This window comes from Panthera onca, chromosome E3 (genome assembly GCF_046562875.1).
Source record: "Panthera onca isolate mPanOnc1 chromosome E3, mPanOnc1 haplotype 2, whole genome shotgun sequence".
NCBI classification, from domain to species: Eukaryota; Metazoa; Chordata; class Mammalia; order Carnivora; family Felidae; genus Panthera; species Panthera onca.
The window spans coordinates 38,598,717-38,605,444 of record NC_138354.1 but is presented as its reverse complement, the minus strand read 5'-3'; the positions used below and the strand labels follow the sequence as shown (position 1 = coordinate 38,605,444).

The 6,728-nt window shown below is 49.9% G+C and overlaps 1 pseudogene; it reads left to right on the top strand.

Moving 5' to 3' along the window:
- Positions 1-346: 346 nt before the first annotated feature.
- LOC132675892 (small nuclear ribonucleoprotein G pseudogene) lies at positions 347-1,721 on the top strand (annotated as a pseudogene).
- The last annotated feature ends 5,007 nt before the right edge of the window (positions 1,722-6,728 follow it).

The window sequence follows — 6,728 nt, the reverse complement described above, 5'->3', positions numbered from 1 at the left end:
GCTGAGGCTTGGAATGTGGGTTCTGCTCACTCAGGAGCCAGGCCTCCAGCCAGGTTCCTGGCTTCCTTCCCATTTCCCCCAGCATGCCTCCTGGCCTTGTCCAGAGACAGTGTCACACGGGGATGGGGGGGTGTAGTGGACCACTCTCTTCTTTTATACAAAGGGTCAAAGAAATCCATTGGCAACCAGTTTAATCCAAATCCTGTGGTAACCTTCTGTATCAAGCTCTCTTCCCAGGCTCACCTTCTACATAGCACAGTCGGAATGTCCAAACTGTAAATCAGTTCACACCATTTCTTGCTTAAAAACCTCCAGGGGGCATCTTTAAGTTCGCTGAATAGACACCATGAGCAAAGCCCATCCTCCAGAATTGAAAAAAATTATGGACAAGAAATTATCAGTGAACTTAAATGGTGAAGACATGTCCAAGGGGGCTCAATCCCTTCACGAATCTTGTGATAGACGGATATGTGGAGATGGCAACTAGTGGGCAACAGAACAATACTGGAATGGTGATAATTTGAGAAAACAGTATCATCATGTTAGAAGCCTTGGAACAAGTATCAACAATGGGTGTGTTCACTGGAAGAAACCAACTGCTTCCATATGTCCCCTCTCCATAGCACCTGTTTTACTACAATATAAAAATCAGGTTATGTATTTTCATACTGAACTTTTTTTTTTAAATAAACTTTTGTAATAGTAAAACACACACACACACACACACACACAATCCCAACTCATACTGTGGCCATAAGACTCATGACATGCCCTACCCCTACTCTATGCTCTTATTACAGTCTAAGCTCCTCTTCCTTATGGCCCTTAACTATGTGAAGCCTCCACACTTTGTCTCTTCCACGTGAAGCATTCTCCCCCCAGACCTTCCCAAGGCTGCCTCCTTCCTGTCTGTGTCACTTCTTTGGACCCCCAGCCCTACACAGGTCCTCACCACCACATTGTCCTATTTTTTTCCTTTTTATCACCAGCTAAAATGACCCATTGGCTTGTTATTTGCCTGAAGGTCACTCTGGAGTGCAGAGCTTTGCTGTGTTCTCTCCAGGGCTAGAATGGTACCCACATCCAAGAGACACTTGAATGTCTGTGGGTCAAGCGGCTTTTTGAACATCAATCAAATTCCCTTTTGAAAGCTTTGGAAGCAACTTTTTTCATAGAGAACACTCTGGAAAATCCTTCCATAAAAAGAACAAAGTACCTTCAGACTTTCTAACAGCAGGTCATACCTGTGTCATGATCATTTTAACCCAGGAAGGGTCTTATTGGGGATTTTGAAACAAACTGGTGTTCTGAGGGTAGACAAATCATGGGGTCTCTCTGGGCAGCTGTCCCTCTGTGGAGAGCAGACTTCTGAGGTCCACATGGCCCTACCGTGTAAACGTCTTCCCACCCACCAGGAGGGCTGGGATGAGCAAGGGGAACATGAAGAAGCCAGAATGTTCTGAGGTCCTGGAGGTTAGAAGAGGGAAGAGAGAAAGGAGGAAGCAGGATATGGCAGGGGGCTCTCAGAACGAATGACTCCTCAGCTATTGTCCAGCACTCAGGGCTGTGGCTTCCAGGGCCAACCACCTAGGACTCTGCTTTGCTTGTTCCTTCTTGCAGGACCTGGGGAGCTATGCAGGCTCCTGGAGAACCTCAATGCCAACTGGCCTCCTTGCTTCTCTTGGCACTTGAACACCAACGGAGTCGTCTTCTACAGATAAGGTAGCATCAGTGTTCTGCTTGAGGTACTTCTCCTATTCTCAAGACAGACCCATCTCTACACGGAATCTCCACTCAGATCTGCCCACTCACCTCCTCCAAAACCCCCGTTCACCACACACACTCTGTTCCCAACCTTGGCCTTCTGTGTTCCCTGACCTGCAAGACTGTTCCACCATGCCATCTCCTGAGAGAGACCACCCAGACCAGTCTGGTCCCATCCCCTTCACTGTCCCCTGGGGGCACAGCTCTGATGAGCGTCCTTGGTTACTGCCCATCTCCCTCGTTGCAACAGTCCCATGAAAGCAGGGACTTGCCTGTCCTACCCGCCACTGTGCCCCAAGGGGGACAGTGTGGGGATTTCCTGGCACTCAGCAGATGTTCAGAACATACCTACTGAGTAAAAGAAAGACTAGGAAGCTCTGCAGTCAAGGAGGCATTGCTGGAAATGCAATGAAAATGACGGTTGGGTCTGGAGAGCTGGGTGACAACACAGCTACAGCCTGGCTGTGTCTCCTGGTGGGCAGATGTGTGCAGAGATGCTGACGGGGCAGGTTGTGTCCAGCGTGTCCCTTCTGGAAGGGATGGGCCATCTGGGGAAGCCCAAGACATGGTGCCAGGCTGAGACCTGGCCCTGCCTCCTGTCCTTTGCCCAGAGAGTGTGAGGTCTGGGAAGGATGTGATAGATGGGGAAGGAGATCTTAGCCCAGGAGAAGTAGAGGAGCTGGGAATACCCAACAATGGAGAGACTGAAGGTCAGGAGAAAGTGCTGCGACCCAACAGGTGCCCAGGGAAAGTGACCAAGGGAAGCTGCTTGGATCTGTGCAGCTGAGCACAGAGCATCCTGCGTATCCCCCTTCTGCGTGAGGAGCCTGGGTGAGAACAGCAGCTTCCGCTAAGAGGCATGAGGTCACTGACCCTGGAGAGATTTGGGGCCAGTCCAAGGAGTGCAGGACACTTGGGATCAGCCACACTTGTACCCAAGAGAGCAGGAGGGACCAGAGCAGGTAAGATGTGGGCAGGACCAGCCAGAAGGGACCTCACTGTTCCGGAGGCTCCCCCTTGGCCACACACCCCCTTACTTTTTGGATTCAAGGAGGCCCAGGGGTCCCTGGGGAGAGGGCCAGAATTGGGTGGCAGGGAGGCCATAGAAATATTCAGATCTTAATGCCTGGGGCAGCTGTGCCGGTAAGTGCCAGCTGAAGTCAGACTCAGCAGGTCTGGCCTTGTCTCCTGACTGGCCACATGCCTTTTCCATGTCAAGCCACCCAAATTTCCACCAACCCCTGGAGACACTGTGTTCCCTGGAGCTTTGGTGTCTGGTCTTTGCTCTCGCTAGAATTTTCATGACCCCCCAATCCCCACCTCATCCTTCCAAGTTCAGCTCAGCTGTCCTATCCTCATGGAGGTTTTCCTGAGCCCAAGGCTGGTCTAGGTCCCATGGTCCCCACCAAACACTCAGCCTTCCCAGAGCCTGACTGCTGGCATGTGTTTCAGGCCGTGATTCCAAAGAGATGAGAGTTTCCCGCTAAACTCAGCCCAGAGGCTCAGGGTAGAACAGATGTCTATCGACATTTCATTAAATATTTGCTGAATGGATGAGCAATTGAACGAATGGGTTGAAATTGCTCACCCTCTTGCAGATCCCGTCACCCCTTCCCTGGCTATGTCTGCAGGTAGGGGCTACCATTGCTGTGGACAGGAAAATGTGGGTTCTATAAGTATGCTGGGACTGTTGTAGCAAAGAGAGCCCATATGGGCTGGCTGCAAGTGACGCTAGATCCCCCCAGAGACTATGAGGGCAAAGTTGCAACTCCCAGGGACCAGACCTTTGAAGTCTGAACCGAGTGCAGTGGAAGGTTACCCAGGATGCACACTGCCATGCTGATGGGACCTTGTCAGCACAGGCATGTCCTCTCTTGGCACCCATCTCAAACACGTAGATGAGATCCATGTGTTTCAAACATCGTTGGCATTGCCGTGGACCAAACAAACAACCCGCTACTTGACTGCTGTCTCCATTCTGTGTGACTATTCTGACGGGATTTTTTTCCCCACCTCTCGAAATACGTAATCTTTCTTGACTGGCTGGAAAGGTGGTAAAACAAACAAAAAGTGGCAAAAAGGAGTTTAATTAAAGGGCACGGGCTAAATAAAAAGGCCATCTCAGGGGCGCCTGGGTGGCTCAGTCGGTTGAGCGTCCGACTTCGGCTCAGGTCATGATCTCGCGGTCCGTGAGTTCAAGCCCCACGTCGGGCTCTGTGCTGACAGCCCAGAGCCTGGAGCCTGTTTCAGATTCTGTGTCTCCCTCTCTCTGACCCTCCCCCATTCATGCTCTGTCTCTCTCTGTCTCAAAAATAAAATAAATGTTAAAAAAAAAAAATTAAAAAAAAAAAAAAAAGGCCGTCTCAGTGGGTTGCGCATCTGATTCCTGATATGGGCTCAGGTCGTGATCTCGTGGTTTGTGAGTCGGAGCTCTGCATCAGGGGCTCTGCGCTGACAGCACGGAGCCTGGTTGGGATTCTCTCTCCCTGTTTCTCTCTCAAAAAAAGAAGCTGTCATATTTCATACTTTCCTTGGCACTATACTAAGGGTAATGGGTGAGCAAGAGGTGGGAGGCTGGTCTTCTGCCATACGATTCTTCTTTGGTTGTCTGAACTGGGAAGGGTTCTGCCGGATGTTTCCCAGGGCGCCGGAGCCGAGTGCAATTTTGTGCACTCCCCCGAACAGACAGTAGTGGGGGTGATCCTCACCTGCTCGTGTTGGGTGGAGGTCGGGAGTCCCCTGGCCGCACAGCCCTAGGCAGAGCCACTGAGTCCACAAGCTACCGATCAGCTCATGGGAAGTCCTCTTGCTGGCCAGACCCCCTGCATTCATGCCCGGGAAGCAGCTCCAGAGCCTGGGACTGGCTGGAAGAGGGCTGGGAGGAAGTGTTGCAGAACTGGAAAAACCTGTTCTGGTGTGGGGAGGGCTGTGTGGCAGGAAGCCACGCTCTGAGCTGAATGGGGAGACGTCAGTGCAGGTCCTCCATGGTCTCTGCCAAGTTTGAATGGTCCCGTATCTCTCTGGCAGGAAGATTTTTTAAACTGCATATAGATTGGGTAAGATACACTTGTTTAATGGGGACAGAAAGAGGAGACCAGATGAGGGACTCTAAGTGTTAAAGGACAACCTGAAAAACCTGCCAAGGAGGGAAAATTCTAACAAAGATGGAATTAGGCATTTGCCCGTCTGTTCGCCTCCATCTGGGTGGATCCAGGTGCTGTAGGGAAGTTCACAGAAACAGAGGGAAAACCAAAGACAATACCGCTCTTCCGGGCGGGTCAAGACTGATGGCGAGTGACTGAAGTGCAAATCACAGCTGCAGTGAGAGACCACTTCATACCCGAGGGGATGGGGGACGGCTCTAGTCAAACTTGTTGGGAACAGCAGGTGTTGACAAGGATGTGGAGACGTTGGCGCCCTCACTGCTGGTGGGAATATAAAATGGTGCAGCCACTTTGGAAAACAGTCTGGCAGCTCCTCAGAGGGTGAAACGTAGAGTCACCCTCTGACCCAGCAATTCCACCCCTAGGTATCTACCCGAGAGAAATGAAAACTTTGCACACATGCAAAATCTTGTACACAAATGGAGACACACTATTCATGATAGCCCAAAGTGGAAAAAACGTCCATAGGCTGCTGGGAGGAGAAACACAATGTGATCCATCCATGAAGGGAACGTTATTCAGCCTTAAAACAAGAAGGAAGCACCGACACCCACTACAACGTGGATGAACCTTGAAGACCTGATACTCACTGAGAGAAGCCAGACACAAAGGACCACATATTGTGTGATTCCATTTCTACAAAATGTCCAGAAGAGGCAGATCAATGAAGACAGGAAGCAGATGAGTGCTTGTTGGAGGCTAGGGGTGGGCAGTGTGAGGGTTAGGGAGATGATGACGAAGGGGTGAGGGATTTCCTTTTGAGATAGTGTCCTAACATGGATGATGGTGATAATCACAACTCTGTAAATACAAGAAAAGCCACTGAACTGTACACTATAAATGTGGGTGAACTATATGGTATGACTGATAACTCAGTAAAGCCATTTAAGGGAAAAGGATCCTGATGGGCCAAGGAGTCTCTTCTCAGGCTGTCAGGGGAATGTCCCATAATCCCTCAAGCCACCACTGGGTTTGTGAAATGACGGACCAGAGTCAGGCAGGGCCAGCAATAAAGAATGCTCTTATTATAATAAACGCGTAAGATAGGGGGTACAGATTCCAGCCCAAGGCAACCATAGAATGTGAGGATTTGAAAAGAAAATGACACCAGGAAGATGAAGAACTAACACGGACCAACACATAACCGCAGCAATCTTTAGTAAGAGAGCAGGGGCTTGTTTTGCAAGGCTCTGCCAAGTGCGCTGTGTGCTGGAGGAGCCCTTCTAGGCTCCTGTGTTCCCCAAGTGCTCATCACAGCATCGCCACACATCCCAGTCTCTGGCTTGTGGATAAACTCAATACAAGGTATCTTCCCTTGGAGGTTCTAAGCTCCTTTAGGACAGAAATCTCTTGTTTATTTTTCTTTGAACACTTGATGTCTCTAAAATACTAACTTGTACACCGTAGGCACACAATAAATATTTGCTTTAAAAAAATGCATGGCGTGTACCTCTACTTGCGATAATGGTAGTCTAGGTAACTGGTCCAACCTGCCCAATGGCAACAACTAAAAAGGCTGGGAAAATATAGAAAACAGTGAAGAGTGAGCATGATCACGAGAATCTCTAGGCCAACATCCAGGTGGGGCAGAGATCTCAAGAGGTGAGCCTGGCATCAGGGCTGCTCTCATCCAGGGGCTACTTACAGATCTGAAGGGACAGCTGAGAAGCTAAGCTGCATGTGTTACAACTTTGTGGGGCTATGGGGAAAAATTACTATTGGTAGAGGCTCTGGGAACCACCCCCTGGTTGAGTTTCTGATTTCAAAAAGTAGTACATTAGAAGAAAGGGTGACCCAGGA